At 32.2% G+C, this 16,412-nt stretch overlaps 1 long non-coding RNA gene across 2 annotated transcripts in view; it reads left to right on the top strand.

Annotated features, from left to right (window-relative positions):
* LOC145321490 (uncharacterized) overlaps positions 1-16,140 on the top strand; it is a 47,658-nt gene extending 31,518 nt beyond the window's left edge. For both annotated transcript variants that reach the window (XR_013880254.1, XR_013880255.1), the window contains 6 exons: positions 3,539-3,615; positions 3,983-4,042; positions 11,999-12,220; positions 12,506-12,565; positions 15,055-15,211; positions 15,511-16,140. This is a non-coding gene — a long non-coding RNA (uncharacterized LOC145321490). The remainder of the gene's footprint in view (positions 1-3,538; positions 3,616-3,982; positions 4,043-11,998; positions 12,221-12,505; positions 12,566-15,054; positions 15,212-15,510) is intronic.
* The last annotated feature ends 272 nt before the right edge of the window (positions 16,141-16,412 follow it).

Here is a 16,412-nt window from a genome sequence, read left to right as displayed (position 1 = left end):
TTAACTAATGTGGAGCCGAGCCGTTCTGAACGACGTAAAAAAATGCACGGAAATTCTTTTCGAACACAGGGATTCAATATTTTTAGGTAAGACTAAGACTTATCGATAAAACACACCCGATACTTTGTAATTTTGGAACGATATAAAAAAATAAAAAATAAACATAATTAAAAACAAAGTATGGAGCTTGCCGAATTATTCACAGTATAAAATCTGTGCGTTTAAAATTGAAATTACCAAAAGGCAAAATAAGAATAATTAAGTTATAACGAACAGACTTTTCACTTTATATTTACAAATTATTACAAAATCCTTACCTTAATATACTCTACTAAATGATTATGTGTACTGCCTTCCGAAATAGAAAACATAGCCTATTATTTTGACGTGTATGTACTCTTATGACATTCACACAAAACAATAGACTACAATAATTTTTTTCGGACGACAGTACAGAATTAGATCTTCTTGTGTTGACACTTGACTTTGTTTCTTTCTTCTTTTTTTTATAACTATGCAAATAATATTTATCACTTTATTTTATTGTATTAATATAATTCCATTTGAAGTTTTCACATTGAATATTAAATTTTTTATTATTTTTCACTTTTCTTTGTATCTAACTAACGCGTAGTTTGACGTGTCAATACACTCTGAAATTCAAATAAGGACTGAAGAACTATGTGTGTGTGCACGAGGTGCACGAGGTAGAAATGTACATGGGTAATTAGAAACTTCAATATAATTTATTTCGTTATATTTACATTTTTTAAAATAAGATTTTTTAATATGTTTTGACCACGGTAAATAATAAAAATTTGTTGGAGGAATTTTTGTGTATATATTTATCCCTGATATAACAGCATACACCGGAAACGGATGATATCAAATAACAGGGAATCTATAAATATATTGTTACAAATACAATTACAAACTATTATAAGTTAACTTTAATATATTTCATTATCGTTATATACTTTTTTTACGTAATGCAAAATTATCCTTTTTTAATATTAGGAAGAATTTTTATTTTACCCTGTAAAAAAAGCAATGAAAAAAGTAAGACGTCTAAAATGTCGTATTCTTAACAGGTAGACTTTTTGGAGTAAGGAAATTATGTCATCACATTAATTTCATAGAGAGAACCTAAAAGTCTAATATATCTAGTAAATTTTATTTCGGAATTGTTTAACGAACATACTTAATTTAAGATTGCGTGATTTATTTCGAAATAGAAATATAAAACGTAAAAATTTATTATTTTTCAAAATCTTCTATTTATTTACGAAGTACTTCGTAAATAAATATTAAGAAATTTGAATATTTAGAAAAATAGAAATAGGGATGTATTTTTGAACGAAGGGAGAGGGGAATAAATATCCTATTTTTGAAATAGAATTCTTGCACACGTAAATTAATATTCCCCAATTTCAATATTTTCATATCTCTAAATTCCCTTCCAAATTTTCTCGAAATACGATACGTTTAGGGTTTAGAATAGTTAATATTTTAAATATCTAGTAGACAAATCATTGATATGTACATCTCCAATGATGATACCTAATATTACACCTTCTGTAGATTACAATTAGTGGATAAAAGGTTTGAACCTCATCTAAATGAACCAAAACATAAAATTTACCCAAAGTTGTTAAACCAACAAATAAGAAAAGGTTATTATAAAACTTTGGTGACTAGTGTAATGAACATCCCAATGTCACTCTCTCTCTCTGCCTTCATGGACACACATATATATATCTGTATAGTTGTTATATTATATTATTATCATATTATAGACGGCTTTCCGCGGATTTTAAAATGAAAAGTATAAGATTTAAAGATGTTTTTTTAGCCTCTTGGGGCCGCAGATACTGGATGACAAAACTGGACAAAGTGTTTTACTTTTATTTTAACATTTGTGGAAAAATTTGTTTAATATGATGTTATACATGAGTTTTCAGTAAGTCTGAAAACCAGTCCTAATCCAGCGGATATGAATCGGTTTGGAAGCAAGACTAGAAAAATTCTACAACATAAACAAATGCACCAGGAAAGGAAGGGAGGGAACAATGCAAGTAAAAATAATCTGCTGTCATTTCCTCCCCCCCCCTTTCCCGTCATATTAATAAGCTACTAAAGGCTGAATTTTATAATAATCCGAGGGATGATTATTTTACCATCCATTGTCCTATCCCTGGGATGCCTACACCCAGAAATAATACCTCCCCCGCGATGAGCTGAATTTGAATTTCCAAATGTGTACACAGTTTCCTCGGTGTTTCCTCATCCTATCTCAATATTTACTACTAGCTAAAAAACTTTAAAAATAAAAATTTGAATATATAAACGATCTATACATTATACATTCAAATAAGTTTTTTCAAATTTAGATATTTTTGGAAGTTTGAAGCATTATTAGCGAGTAGTAAAATATTGAGATAGAATGAGGAAACACCGAGGAAACTGTGTACACATTCGAAAATTCAAATTCAGCTCTTCTTCCCCGCTATACCCACACTCTCTCTTACTTATCCAGGGAGGGAGGGGACATTGGATTGTAAATTATACTTGTACCCAAAGTTTTATAAACTTTTGGGTACTTTTATACAAAAACTTATGCTTACCATGAATGAGAGTGAATAGAAATTTACCCTCTATTGTCTTATCCCTTAAAATCCCTGCACTTGCCCAACAAGTTTTTTTTGCCTGCCTAATAAAAAAAATCATAGTGTCCAAATTTATGATATTTTAATTTTCTAAAATACATGTATTATATCTGTAATCTATAATACAAAGTCTGTCCGTGTATCTGTCTGTCCATCCCTTAAGATCTCAGCAACCGCTGAACCGATTGGGCTACACTCTTCAGGGAATGTAGATACTGGTCCTGTGGTGGTTTTAAGCTATTTTGGGGTGGGACACGTTTAACGTTCTGAATAAAAAATGTATGAAAAACCTTCTATTATTATAAAGTAATGTAATATCTCTGATTGTCTATCTGTTCCAATAAAGCGTAAGATCTTGTTAACCGCTGAACCAATTGGATTATGTAACATGTAAATATATAATATTTTATTGGGAAAATGAACAACTATCCAAAAATATTTCATTTAACAAAATAGAAAAACAGAGGTAAAAATTTATTTTTAAAAATGTTTTAATTTGGCAACCTTAACATGCATTACTACTATACTCTGCTCTGACTCAGTGCTTTGATTGCTTTTTAAGTTGAAATTTCAAAGTTATGTTAATAAACGCATTAGAAAATAGTTTACAATGTTAGTCATAGGTTTGTTTTAGACTTATTTATACAAATACTATGTTATTATGTGATTTGCAGTATAAGGTACAAAAAGTTATTTATCCTATCGTAATATGTAAAGTTTTCTGCGGATATTAAAATAAAAAATTAGATTAAAACTATTGCTAATTATTAATTAATTGTTAGCCCAGAGTTCCAGGCTATCAAAATTGGTGTTAGATTTAGAGTTTTTTATCTTAATATTCGTGGAAAATTTTCTGTAATATGATATTTCAGAATGCCTGAGAACCGGATCTAATCCAGCAGATAAAAATCGATTTTGAAGTCATACTGGAAATATTATTAAAATTAAGGTATCTATAAAAAATCATATTATCCTATTATATAATCTACTAGCGGTTTCGTCCCAAGCCTCTAAGAGTTATTAAGAAGTCACCATCATATATATAATTTTTTTAAAGGGGGGGGGATGATTTTTTCATGGGGGTTTTGCCTCTAGGTTGGGGTGGGTGTTCTCCCGCCCCGCTTATTTGTTTTAGTTAAAAAAATTGTTGGGGGAAATTTTTTCGGGGAGTGGGGGTTTCTCTACCCCAAGATTATAGACTAAAACTACCACAAGACCAGTGGGTGTATTCCCTGAAGTGTAGAAACACAATCAGTTCACCGGTTACTGAGATCTTAAGCTGTATTAGTACATGTATAACATATTTGTTATTTTAGTTGTAGAGAAACTTTGCTGCTAAGGAATAACTTGGCCTTGGTTTTATCTTCTGTTGTTAGGTAAGTTGTAAAATTATTCATTTTCATTAGTAGCGCAGCTACTCGTTAACCAGGACTCTCCGTTCCTCTAAAAAGCCTTTTCTCTCTTTTCTTTAAAATTAGCTATATATGTATGTATACTAATGGCTACAAATTTTTTTTTTTTTTTTTTTTTGGGGGGGGGTGTTTAGTTGAAAACCTTTCCAGGACCTATGAAAAGTTTGAGAGCTGGGGGGCAGGGGATTTACAACCCCCCACCCAATCTTAATAGAAAAAAGTAGGAAAAAATTATACAGGGAAAATTTTGTGAAATAAAAGGCTATACAGGATTTCTCAGAATGGCTGAGAACCGGTTCTAATCGAGCATAAATTAATTGGTTTGTAAGCCATACTGGAATTATTATTATTAATGATTATTAAAAGTGTACATATATACAAAACCCTATTATCCTATCCTTATAATAGATAACAGGATGTGTGTTTGTCAGTCTGTCTTAACTGAAGGATCTCGCTAACCGCTGAATTGATCAGGTTCTCCTTAACAGAGTAGCTTCTCATAGGTCCCGGTAAGGTTGATAATTATTTTAGGGGAGGGTACCACCATCCTCCCAAAAGAAATCACTGAAAATCAAAAATTTTTCATGTAGAGACTTGAACGCAACATAGAAATGTTACGTATTATAAAAAAAACATTTGAAGTGCCACTAGAGGCCTCTAGGGGCGTAGCCGGAGGTATCATAAAAAGTAGTAAAGTTTTTTCTGTCTGAAGATTAAGATTTCAATATTTACACTTAGTTCTCCATTTTAGCTAAGCTTTACATTGGGTTGATTTTAAGCTATTTTATTTAAGAATTTGGATGGTTTTAGGCTATTTTTCCGTTATTAGGATAATTTGGCTCTGGTATCTTAAAATTTGATTATCCAAATAAAAACAATTTATTGCTCCTTAACAGGGACCTAAAGATAGATGACCGAGAGATTGATGTACACATCCCCAATGATTTTGAACAAACGCCTTGTATAGATTAAAAGTATTGGTTGAAACGTTTGAACACTCAACTTAATGAATGAACCAATCAAAATTCACTAAAGTCCCCAAAGTTGGTAAGGCAACAAATAAGAAAACATTATTATAAAACAAGTGTAATAAATACTAAATAGCCCATTGTTCCTTTCTCTCTCTCTACTACATATATTTTTATCCAAAGTGTTGATAACTTATAATGTTGTTATTATGATACTTACAAACATAATTATAATAAACACATCCAACATATAAAATTAACAGAATGTTTGTCTAGCTCTGTGTCTGTTTGTTTGTACTCAAGTATTTAGTCAACCGCTGGGTTCTCCTTAGCTGTAAAGCCTGTTATAGGCCATAGAAGGTGTATCATTATTTTGTGAAAAAAAATCTTTCCTCCTTCAAAAAATTAACTTTTTCTTTTTATATTTTACTCCATTAATTGTTCTCAATTAAATCTATGGCTTTATAAAAAATTAAGCTTTTCTATAATTAGGTTCGGTCAGTCTGTAAAGGATAGCGCTCATTGTTAATTTGGGTATGTTAGAGCTGGTTTTTCAATTTCAAACTTTTTTGAAGAAGGAGGAGATGTGTACCCCCCTCCCCCCACTTCCACCAATCTTAGTAACATTTGTAATTATCATTCAGTTTTATAGGTAAGGCCAAGGTCTTAGATTTGAGATACTTATTTTTAATTTGTTATAACCCTTTTGATTCTTTACCCCCCCCCCCCCCCCCCTCCTCCTTACCCCTGTAAATATCTGTTCACGCACTTGGTTGTGAATATGTATGTATAGTGTATACACAGAGAGAGAGAGAGGGAGAGAGGGGACAATGGACTGTTTATTGAACTAGTCCACAAATGTTTTGATAACCTTTTCTTATTCGTTGGCCTAACAACTTTGGGGACTTTTTAAAGAATTTAGATTGTTTGATTCTAAATAACTAATTTTGATATACAGAAGGGGTACATTTGTGTATCATCATTGGGGCTGTACATCAATTTATCGGCCATTGTCTTATCCCTTTAGATCCCTGTTGCGTACAGCAGATATTTCATTTTTTGTTGAAATAGAGGCCCTCATCCCTTCCCCTTTCCCCGGTAAATATCTGCAGAGAGAGAGAAGACAATGAGCTGTTTATTACTCAAGTCCCCAAAGTATTGTAATAACATATTCTCATTCGTTGGCTTGACAACTTTGGGTACTTTGATTGATTGACTCATTAAGTTGAGTGTTTAAATGTTTCTGTCATTTTAATCTACAGATATTTTTGTGTATTATCATTTCGTATGTACATTAATTTATCGGCCATTGTCATATTCCTTTAGATCCCTGGCGCATATGCCTAACCTAAATTTATACCACAACATATATTTCAATTGAAGATGAAATAATAAACTTGAAATGGGCCCTTACACTCCCCACCCATTGTCTGTGCCGCATCTGGCTTTTAAAAATTTCATTTTGTTTAGAAATAACACTTACAAATATTATCCTTATAATAAAGTAACAGGATCTGTGTGTGTGTGTGTGTGTGCAACAAAGGATCTTGCTATCCTCTGACTCTAGGGGCGTAACTGCTAGTCTTTATTATTATGGTACATAGTATAGAGTACCAAATTTGTTAAAGTGAATCTTTTCTACATTAAAGGATTTGCTCTTAATCTCGTCCATTAGGTATAGGACGGTTCTTATTGTTATGAGGCATGTTAGAATCATCCTAAGGTTTTCAAACTTTTTTTTCTTGGACTATATCTCCGACATAAAAAATTGAAGCCATATCCTAGCCTAAAACCTGGCCTAGATTATTAACAATTTCTCCTAAAAAAATTCTACTTCTTTATGATATACTAGATTAAAAATAAAAACTAAGTACCTCTGGTGCTGCAACTACCTATTTTAAATTAACTGCCTAAAAAAATGGGGAGGGGAATTTTTTTTTTGTTTTTGGGAGGTTGAAGGTGCCCCCGCCCTAGATATACCACACTTTTCTGGGATCTTGCTGTGTCAAGTATCAACTGTTGGGAATATCAAAGGATGACTCCATGCAAAATTTGAGCCGGATCCGGCCAATACCGGCCGTGAATTTTATGAAAAACCGTTTTTTTCCGGTTTTTAGGGGGTATCTGTAAATCGATTCAGCTGGAGCAAAACCGGTTAGAGGTACAAAAAATTTTACTTCACATGAAATTTAGCAAATGCAATTGCCTACAAAATTATACTTCATCATCAACTTGATTGGACAACTCTTTCCCCTCCTAAATGTCCATTAAAACCTCAAAAACGGCAAAAATCGCCTAAAATCACGCCTTCGGCGGCAAATAACGGCTAAACAGTCAGCCGGAGGCGAATGAAACATAAATAAAGAAATGTCTGCCTCAAAAAGTTGTTCAACATCAAAGAGATGCTTGAAGTCTCTAAAACGACTCCTTCCCCTTCTTTAAGGGGAAAAACTGAAAAAAACGTGATTTTCAAAAGTATGCCCACTTCGTGGGTTAGGGGGCACTGAACCCGTCACCCAAGGGTCACCAAATATAAAGTCTAGGCGGCCCACAATGCTGAATTTTCACCAAGTGAAAGTCTTGTGTCATTATCTCTTATGAGAAAAAAGTTATTATTTAATTAAAATTTCAAATTGTGATTTTTTGATGGATTTCTTTTATGAAATGACAGGCCGGTCAATTTTTAGGCCATTTTTTGCGGTTTTTGGGCCGTCACGCCCAAACGGTTTGAGATAATCTCACGGGACCTTTTGTTAAAGTGAATCTTTTCTACATTAAAGGATTTGCTCTTAATCTCGTCCATTAGGTATAGGACGGTTCTTATTGTTATGAGGCATGTTAGAATCATCCTAAGGTTTTCAAACTTTTTTTTCTTGGACTATATCTCCGACATAAAAAATTGAAGCCATATCCTAGCCTAAAACCTGGCCTAGATTATTAACAATTTCTCCTAAAAAAATTCTACTTCTTTATGATATACTAGATTAAAAATAAAAACTAAGTACCTCTGGTGCTGCAACTACCTATTTTAAATTAACTGCCTAAAAAAATGGGGAGGGGAATTTTTTTTTTGTTTTTGGGAGGTTGAAGGTGCCCCCGCCCTAGATATACCACACTTTTCTGGGATCTTGCTGTGTCAAGTATCAACTGTTGGGAATATCAAAGGATGACTCCATGCAAAATTTGAGCCGGATCCGGCCAATACCGGCCGTGAATTTTATGAAAAACCGTTTTTTTCCGGTTTTTAGGGGGTATCTGTAAATCGATTCAGCTGGAGCAAAACCGGTTAGAGGTACAAAAAATTTTACTTCACATGAAATTTAGCAAATGCAATTGCCTACAAAATTATACTTCATCATCAACTTGATTGGACAACTCTTTCCCCTCCTAAATGTCCATTAAAACCTCAAAAACGGCAAAAATCGCCTAAAATCACGCCTTCGGCGGCAAATAACGGCTAAACAGTCAGCCGGAGGCGAATGAAACATAAATAAAGAAATGTCTGCCTCAAAAAGTTGTTCAACATCAAAGAGATGCTTGAAGTCTCTAAAACGACTCCTTCCCCTTCTTTAAGGGGAAAAACTGAAAAAAACGTGATTTTCAAAAGTATGCCCACTTCGTGGGTTAGGGGGCACTGAACCCGTCACCCAAGGGTCACCAAATATAAAGTCTAGGCGGCCCACAATGCTGAATTTTCACCAAGTGAAAGTCTTGTGTCATTATCTCTTATGAGAAAAAAGTTATTATTTAATTAAAATTTCAAATTGTGATTTTTTGATGGATTTCTTTTATGAAATGACAGGCCGGTCAATTTTTAGGCCATTTTTTGCGGTTTTTGGGCCGTCACGCCCAAACGGTTTGAGATAATCTCACGGGACCTTTTGCCCAACCTAAGTCTGGTTATTTGTGAGGTCTAGGAAAACATCCAGACTTACGCAAAAGATTATAATTATAATCTTTACACAGAAAAATGGCACAAGGTGAGGGTTTGAGGGGGCAAAATGAGCCGACCAGCAATTTTTGACGGCACGCAGCGACGTCGTGCTTCATCCAATCCCGGATTTTTTTTTCTTAGACCTTACAAATAACCAGGCTTAGGTTGGGCAAAAGGTCTCGTGAGATTATCTCAAACCGTTTGGGCATGGGACGCCCCCCCCCCCCCCAAGAAAATATCCTAAAACCACCAAAGGACCTGTAGGTGTATTCCCTGAATAGTAGAATCCAATCTGTTCATTAGTTACCGAGAACTTAAAGGACAGACAGACAGACATCAAGCTATTGTAGACTAGCAGTAGCGCAATTAGTATTTTAGGACCCTGTAATTAAAAAGGTGAGAAAGAAAGGGGCATAAAATAGCCTAAAACCATCACGGGACCTACAAGAAGCCTCCCTTAAAAGAAAAACTCAATCAGTTCAGTAATTGTTGACTTCTTAAACTTTAGACAAAAAAAATAATACTAAACGTAACAGGATATCTATCTGTTTCTGTGTTACTGTCTGTCTTTAAACCGCTGAACTGATATGGTTCATCTATTGAAAAAAACCTTATTACATACATATTTCTGCCTCAAGTTATGTACTTTAAATAAAACTAGCGGCTTCGCCCCTAGCCTCTAGGGGCTTTGCCCAAGAGGTGATAAAAAAAAATTATTGCGAGAGACCATAAAGGACCATGGAAACTCCTTCAAAAAAAAAAAAAAAAAAAAAAAAAATGGGGGGGGATTTTTTGGTTTTTTGGGGGGTTGGGGGTGTCCCACCCCCCGAGAAAATAGCTTAAAACCACCACAGGACCAATAGGTAGATACCCTGAAGAGTAGAATCCGATCGGTTCAGTGGTTACCGAGATCTTAAGGGACAGACAGACAGACGGACGGACAGACGGTCAGACGGACAGACGGACAGACAGACATCGTTCTACTTTGTATTATAGATAACAAACACAAACACTTCTATCGCACACACATACACACTCACTTCCGACGCACACACACACACAAACACTTAATTCTTACGCACAATAACACACACACAACACAAACTATACAATCTACTAACACACCCCAACCCCAACTTGCGCACACAAATATTCTAACAACCACACTTAATCACAACTCACAAAATTTCATTAAAAAGTAAAATGCTTATTTTTAAGAGCGAAGCTTTTCTATAATTAGGGTCGGTCCGTCCATCCGTAACAGTTAGCTCTTTTTGTTAACTTTGGCATGTTAGAATTTTCCTATCGATTTCTAACTTTGCACTATGATTCCTGTAACAATCTAGAAAGCATAGGAACTCTAAAATTGTTACCAGAAAGTAAGTAGGTTTATTTAAAACAAGCTGATTTTTAACATTTTTACATAATTTTTTTTCTATGATTTTCATCTGATTTTTGGAATAGTGATTCTTAGGACAACAAGGTAAAGTATTATAAGTGAGGCAACAATATAATCAAATCCTAAAAATGAAAATATGTCCTTTTACTGTATCCTATATTTACACAATTTTGCAACAAATTTATATTATACAATTTCATTTAGATTTAGAAATGTTCTGCTTATTAAATTATAACATCAACAATAGTTATTGTTCATTTGTCCTTTCTTCTGATTTTAGAGCTCCGCTTTTATGGATGTTGTCATCCTTGTTGGTTTAAATTTCAAGAGAGAACATTTCAAATTTTAAATTCAAATTTACGAACTTAATATATTAAGTGGAAATTAATCAGCGGCATGCACATAAATTAACCATGGGGGTGTATAACAATAAGGAGGGTGGGAGGAAGGAAGGCCTTTCTTATTTCAATTATACAATTGACACCGATATACAACCACTGATTGTAACTGGTTTTGTATTTTGTTTTGTAATCTTAGGTTTTATGAAACAATTATTTCTATTTCTAATTCTGTAATTAAACAGTTTTGCAACAAGTTTATAAACTATTTTGCTTTATACCTTTAAATTAATATTCTGCTTAATATATAAAGTTTTGTCAAGCTTGCTTTGATTGTTCTTCATCCTAATCCTAAAATGAGAGCTTCGTTAGTATATATACTTTTAACAGTTATAAATCTATCTCAAGCATAACATTTATAAATTAGTAACTACTGCTGCTTCATAATGAAATATATTTCAAAGAAAAAAAATCTTCATTATCAATCACATCTCTTGTGAATCAAGCTATATTAGCTTGGTCGTTTTAGATGTTAGTATAGATGTTGTCATCCTTGTCATAAACATATGTACAGTTATTATGAAAAAAAAAAAAATATTAATATTGAGAAAATATTTTAAAATGTTGAGCTCTTGCTTACACAACGTTGCATTGGAGTAAATTTAGCTTATCTAATGTTAATAAATATTAGTGGTTTCCCTTAAAATTCATGGTCAAGCACAGAACCCACCATCTTCTCATTTGGAATAAATTAAACATAAGGGGGGGGGGGGGATTATAATTTCTTGAGTTGGTTATTTGAATAATGTTAGGTTTTGGCACATCATTTATAGGTCCCGCAGGTTTATGGCCCCTTTAACCCCCTAAAGGTTAGGCTAAAACACATTACTAACTCCACTTATTTTTAATTTATTTCGAAAAAAAATAGAAGGAGGTGGGGATTATTTGCTTGCTTAGCAATTTGGGGGAAAGCACTGAAATAATTATGTTGTTTTAAAAATACAATATGTATTTTTAAAATAGTAAAATCATTCCTAGGTAGCAAGATCATTAAGCAAGGATGTTTTAAGCAATAATAAGAGTAACCTTTGTGAATACTAGATCTGCAGTTCTACCTAGTTTCCAATAGAAAAAGTTCTTCCAACATTTTTTTTCAATTTATGTATAAATAAGAGGGATTGTTCTACTCGACTAGGCACTTTAAGGGTTATTTTCGAATCAGCAATGGCTAAAAGACCAACCAAATAATTAAATAATTAATCATTATATAAATTTTTTTAGTTATCAAGTTTTGAAGAGAGGAATAGAAGTTGCTTCATGGTTGAAAAGTAAGAGAGGAGCTACAAACTATGGGATCTTGACATCTAATACATGTATACAACATAAAGTAAGAGAGGAGCTACAAACTATGGGATCTTGACATCTATTACATGTATACAACATAAACTCTCATCACACCTAATATTATATATATACATATAATCTCTGGATTATATTTAGCAGGTAAAAGCTCTCGTATAAACTTTTAATCTGGATAGAATGAACCTTTTTCAAGAAAACAAGGATGACAACATTTATAAGTAGCGAATCATGGACAAGAATAAAGATATTCAAAAATGATTTGTTAAAGTCAAGAAAATATTTATTGGAGAAATAAATTACAAAACCTTTTACATGTTGGACCAAAAACACCAAAGATATGGTAGAAAATAGCCAAAAACTTGCTGAAAAGCTGTCCAACCTTTGCTACTAAAAACTTTTATATAAATAAATATGTGTCTGTTTTAGGATTCCTGCAACAATAAGAATTCAATAAATACAACAGTCAGGCGGATTATCAAGTGGCAAGTGAGTTCCTTTGCAGCTCACCTTTAATTAAGGTTTGTCTGTACATCTCTGTTACATAGAATCTCTGAATAAAAAGGTATTTTAAAAATAAAAAAAGTTGTCTTTTGTTCAAGATTTTTCTTCTTCAAATTTTGACCTTGATAAAGAGAACAAAAATATACAAAATGATCAGTAATTGAAACAAAACCCTGTAAAAAAGACCCATATTGTGTATCTAAAAACAATAATGAATGTATAATAAACAAGGATGACAACATCCATAAAAGCGAAGCTCTGAAACGATATGACAGACGAACATTAACTTTTGTTGAGTGTCAGAACTGAATATACAAAATATGAAATTGTAAGATTTGACAAAATTATACGTAAATTTGTTGCAAAACTTCTTAAATACAGAATTCTGTTTAAGGACATACTGACATTTTTAATACTTGATTATGGAGATGCTTCGCTCATAATATTGTACCTTATTGTAATAGGAATCAGTAATAAAAAATCAGATCAATCGGATGATTTTATCACATAAAAAATTGCTATTAAAAAAGTAAAAAAATCAACATGTTCAAAATGGACATACGGACATTCTGGTAACGATTATAGAGTTGCTACGCTTTCTAAACCGTACCTAACTACTACAGACATCGACAGAACGATTCTAACATGCCTAAATTAATGCATAAAAGCTAACTATCTCGGACGGACGTACGGACCGACCCTAATTATAGAAAAGCTTCGCTTTTAACAAGGATGGCAACATCTACAAGTGGCAAAGCACAAAATTGTGTATGGACAAACAGAGAGAGTGAGTTAAATAGTAGAAATTCATTGATTTAAATCAACAAATAAAAAACCGCTAAACCTTTTTGAATAAATTTCATATGTATTTGTCTTAGAAAACGCCTCAAAAAAAGCTTTCCTCAATAAATTCCTATCTTATAAAATGTATACTACATATTAATTTTAAAATGCATTGTTTTATTCCTAGCTTTTGTTTTAACAGATTAATAAGACTTTATTTTATATCATGCATGTGTCACAATTTTATTCATTTAGTATAAAGACATTTTTAGTAGCGAAGCTACTCTGTAAATTGAAATGTCCGTCTGTCTTAGTTTTGGGGAAACGTGATTTTCTCGGCTCCTAAAAAAGATAAAAGGCTAATTTTTTTTGACAACATTTTCATTAGTAAGGAGCACAATTTACTATAAAACATCAATGGTAGTCGGACCGCTTTTTAGGAGGTTTTAGGCTATTTTTGTATTTTTAACATTTTTCTCCATATCTTTGGTGTTTATGGTCTGATTTCCAAAATTTTTTCAGTTATAGATATCAAAATTAAATTTCCTGTCGTTGAAAGAAAACAACTATGACGGTCAGACTCCCTTTAAGCAGTTTTTAGGCTATTTTTGTATTTTTCACATTTTTCTCCATATCTTTGGTGTTTATGGTACGATTTCCAAATTTTTTTCAGTTATACATATCAAAATTAAATTTCCTGTCGTTTAAAGAAAACAACTATGACGGTCAGACTCCCTTTAAGCAGGTTTTAGGCTATTTTTGTATTTTTCACATTTTTCTCCATATCTTTGGTGTTTATGGAACAATTTCCAAATTTTTTTCAGTTATACAAATCAAAATTAAATTTCCTGTCATTCAAAGAAAACAACTATGACGGTCAGACTCCCTTTTTAAGCAGGTTTTAGGCTATTTTTGTATTCTTCACATTTTTCTCCATATCTTTGGTGTTTTATGGTCTGATTTCCAAATTTTTTTCAGTTTTAAATATCAAAATGAAATTTCCTGTCATTCAAGGAAAACAACCATGACGGCCAGACTGCCTTTTTGCAGGTTTTTAGCTATTTTTAAATTTTCCCCTTATTTTTCCATATATCTCGTGTATATAGTCCGTTTTTCCAAATTTTCTAAGCTAAGGATATAAAAATTTTAGCAGGTTTTTGGCTATTTTATATGTTTTACATGTTTTCTCATGTTTTTGGTGTATTTGGTCCAATCTTAAAACTTTTTTGGGATATCAGTATCAAAATAATTTTTCTCATTTTTATGAGCATCTTTTGTGTAATTTACTTTGACTGCATCATTAAACAAAATATGTGTTTATTTTCTCTAAAAAATCTATTCTTGATTATAAGAAATACAATTTAAATCTAATTGTACGTATTCCCATCAATGATTTTTTGTGCTTCGCTACTTATGGATGTTGTCATCCTTGTTATTTTATTCTTCATGAGCTTATTCTACATTTTTAAAATGAATAAGTAGTATGCATTTTCTAATAGGGGTTATTGTCAAAACATTTATGAATGAGATTAATGTCAACATTATAACACTTACTGGCAAATTCAATGAGCTTTGAAATGCATTCTTATGAATGAAATATATAATCATAGGAATTATATTCTATTATAAAAAGTTGGCTTTTCTTCTTACTTTTATATGAATCCATTTTACAACTTGCTTATGTTGTTTAGGTATAAATGTATATAGAGAAGGCAATACAATAGTCTAAACTGACAACAAAATGGTTTTGCAACTGGATGAAACTAAAGATAGAGAGGAAATAAAAGATAACTGAAATACAGTAATATTAGCCATTGCACCAAGCACACTTGTGTGGTGTATTTACAGGTAAATATTTTCTCATAACAACTCCATTATTAAACAATTTATTTTGTAAAGAAATAGATATAATAGAATATAATATAATTTTAGATAATACAAATAACCTATAATATTTCTAAAATAAAAGATCAAAATCAGAAATGAAAATGGATAGCGGAGTATGTATTTATATAAAACCTGTTGAGTTTAGTAATAATTGTCAATTAGTCATGGAAAAGATGTCCTAATTATTAAGGTGAAAATGTATATTTACATAATAGATTTGATGATAAAAATATCTTTCAATACACAAAAATGTATTTTAGTTTGTAAAATGGAAGGAGCTGGCCCAGCAACAAATTCTTCCTGCACATGTGGTTTTCAATTTGGGGTATATACTCTATCTTTACAAGATTCTCAAGTATCAAATTTAGCTGAAGAATTTAGTAACTTGAGTATAAACTTTCATGGACCTGCAGGAGAAAAAAAAAGAATATTAGCAAAAGAAAAGATTGAAGAGATAAAACAGAAAGTAGCTGATTATTATTATGATTCCGAGTGTAAGGTTATAGCTATTCCAAATCATTTTGTAACACCCAAAAAACCAACTGTTTTAGGAAACAAGGGCAGGGAAAAGCTAGATGCTCAGATTTTGGATAATTATCTTGAAGAACATTTACATCATGAGCTTGTCAATGCAGCAAGAAAATTAAAAATGGAATCATTCATCTTCCTTGGCTTTCAAGCAGCTGATTGTATTCACCAATTAGATAAAAAGGGAAAAGATACCAGAGGCAAGGATAAATATGCAGAATTTAATGAGTATGAGAAAAGAATGAAGGAGATCCTTGACATAGAAGATGTTGAAGAGGAGAAATTAAAATCTTGTATTGATGAACATTTGAAGTGGAGGAAAAATCCAATGGGATTTCAAGGTTCAGATAACTGGTTGTTTAAACAGGAATGTTAATATTTCATATGATAAACTATATATTTTCCCTTTAACCTTATTTTCAATTAATCATATAAGACACAATTATCTTTATTTTGATCAATAAATAATCTTAAAGGGACTGTAAACGAGAAAATTTCTCATCAGATTATCAAGTCCTTAACATCATCTCATTCATATAATCTCAAAGATAGGGCAAAACTGTCGCTCGTTTCCTTAAAAAACGGCTTTTTCCGCCGATTTTTATTACGTTTAAGATTTGGGAAAAAAATTCTG

Source organism: Acartia tonsa, chromosome 6, assembly GCF_053477335.1.
Source record: "Acartia tonsa isolate MP-2025a chromosome 6, ASM5347733v1, whole genome shotgun sequence".
Taxonomy (NCBI): domain Eukaryota; kingdom Metazoa; phylum Arthropoda; class Copepoda; order Calanoida; family Acartiidae; genus Acartia; species Acartia tonsa.
The sequence above is the reverse complement of the archived record's forward strand: the minus strand, read 5'-3'. Positions and strand labels throughout refer to the sequence as shown.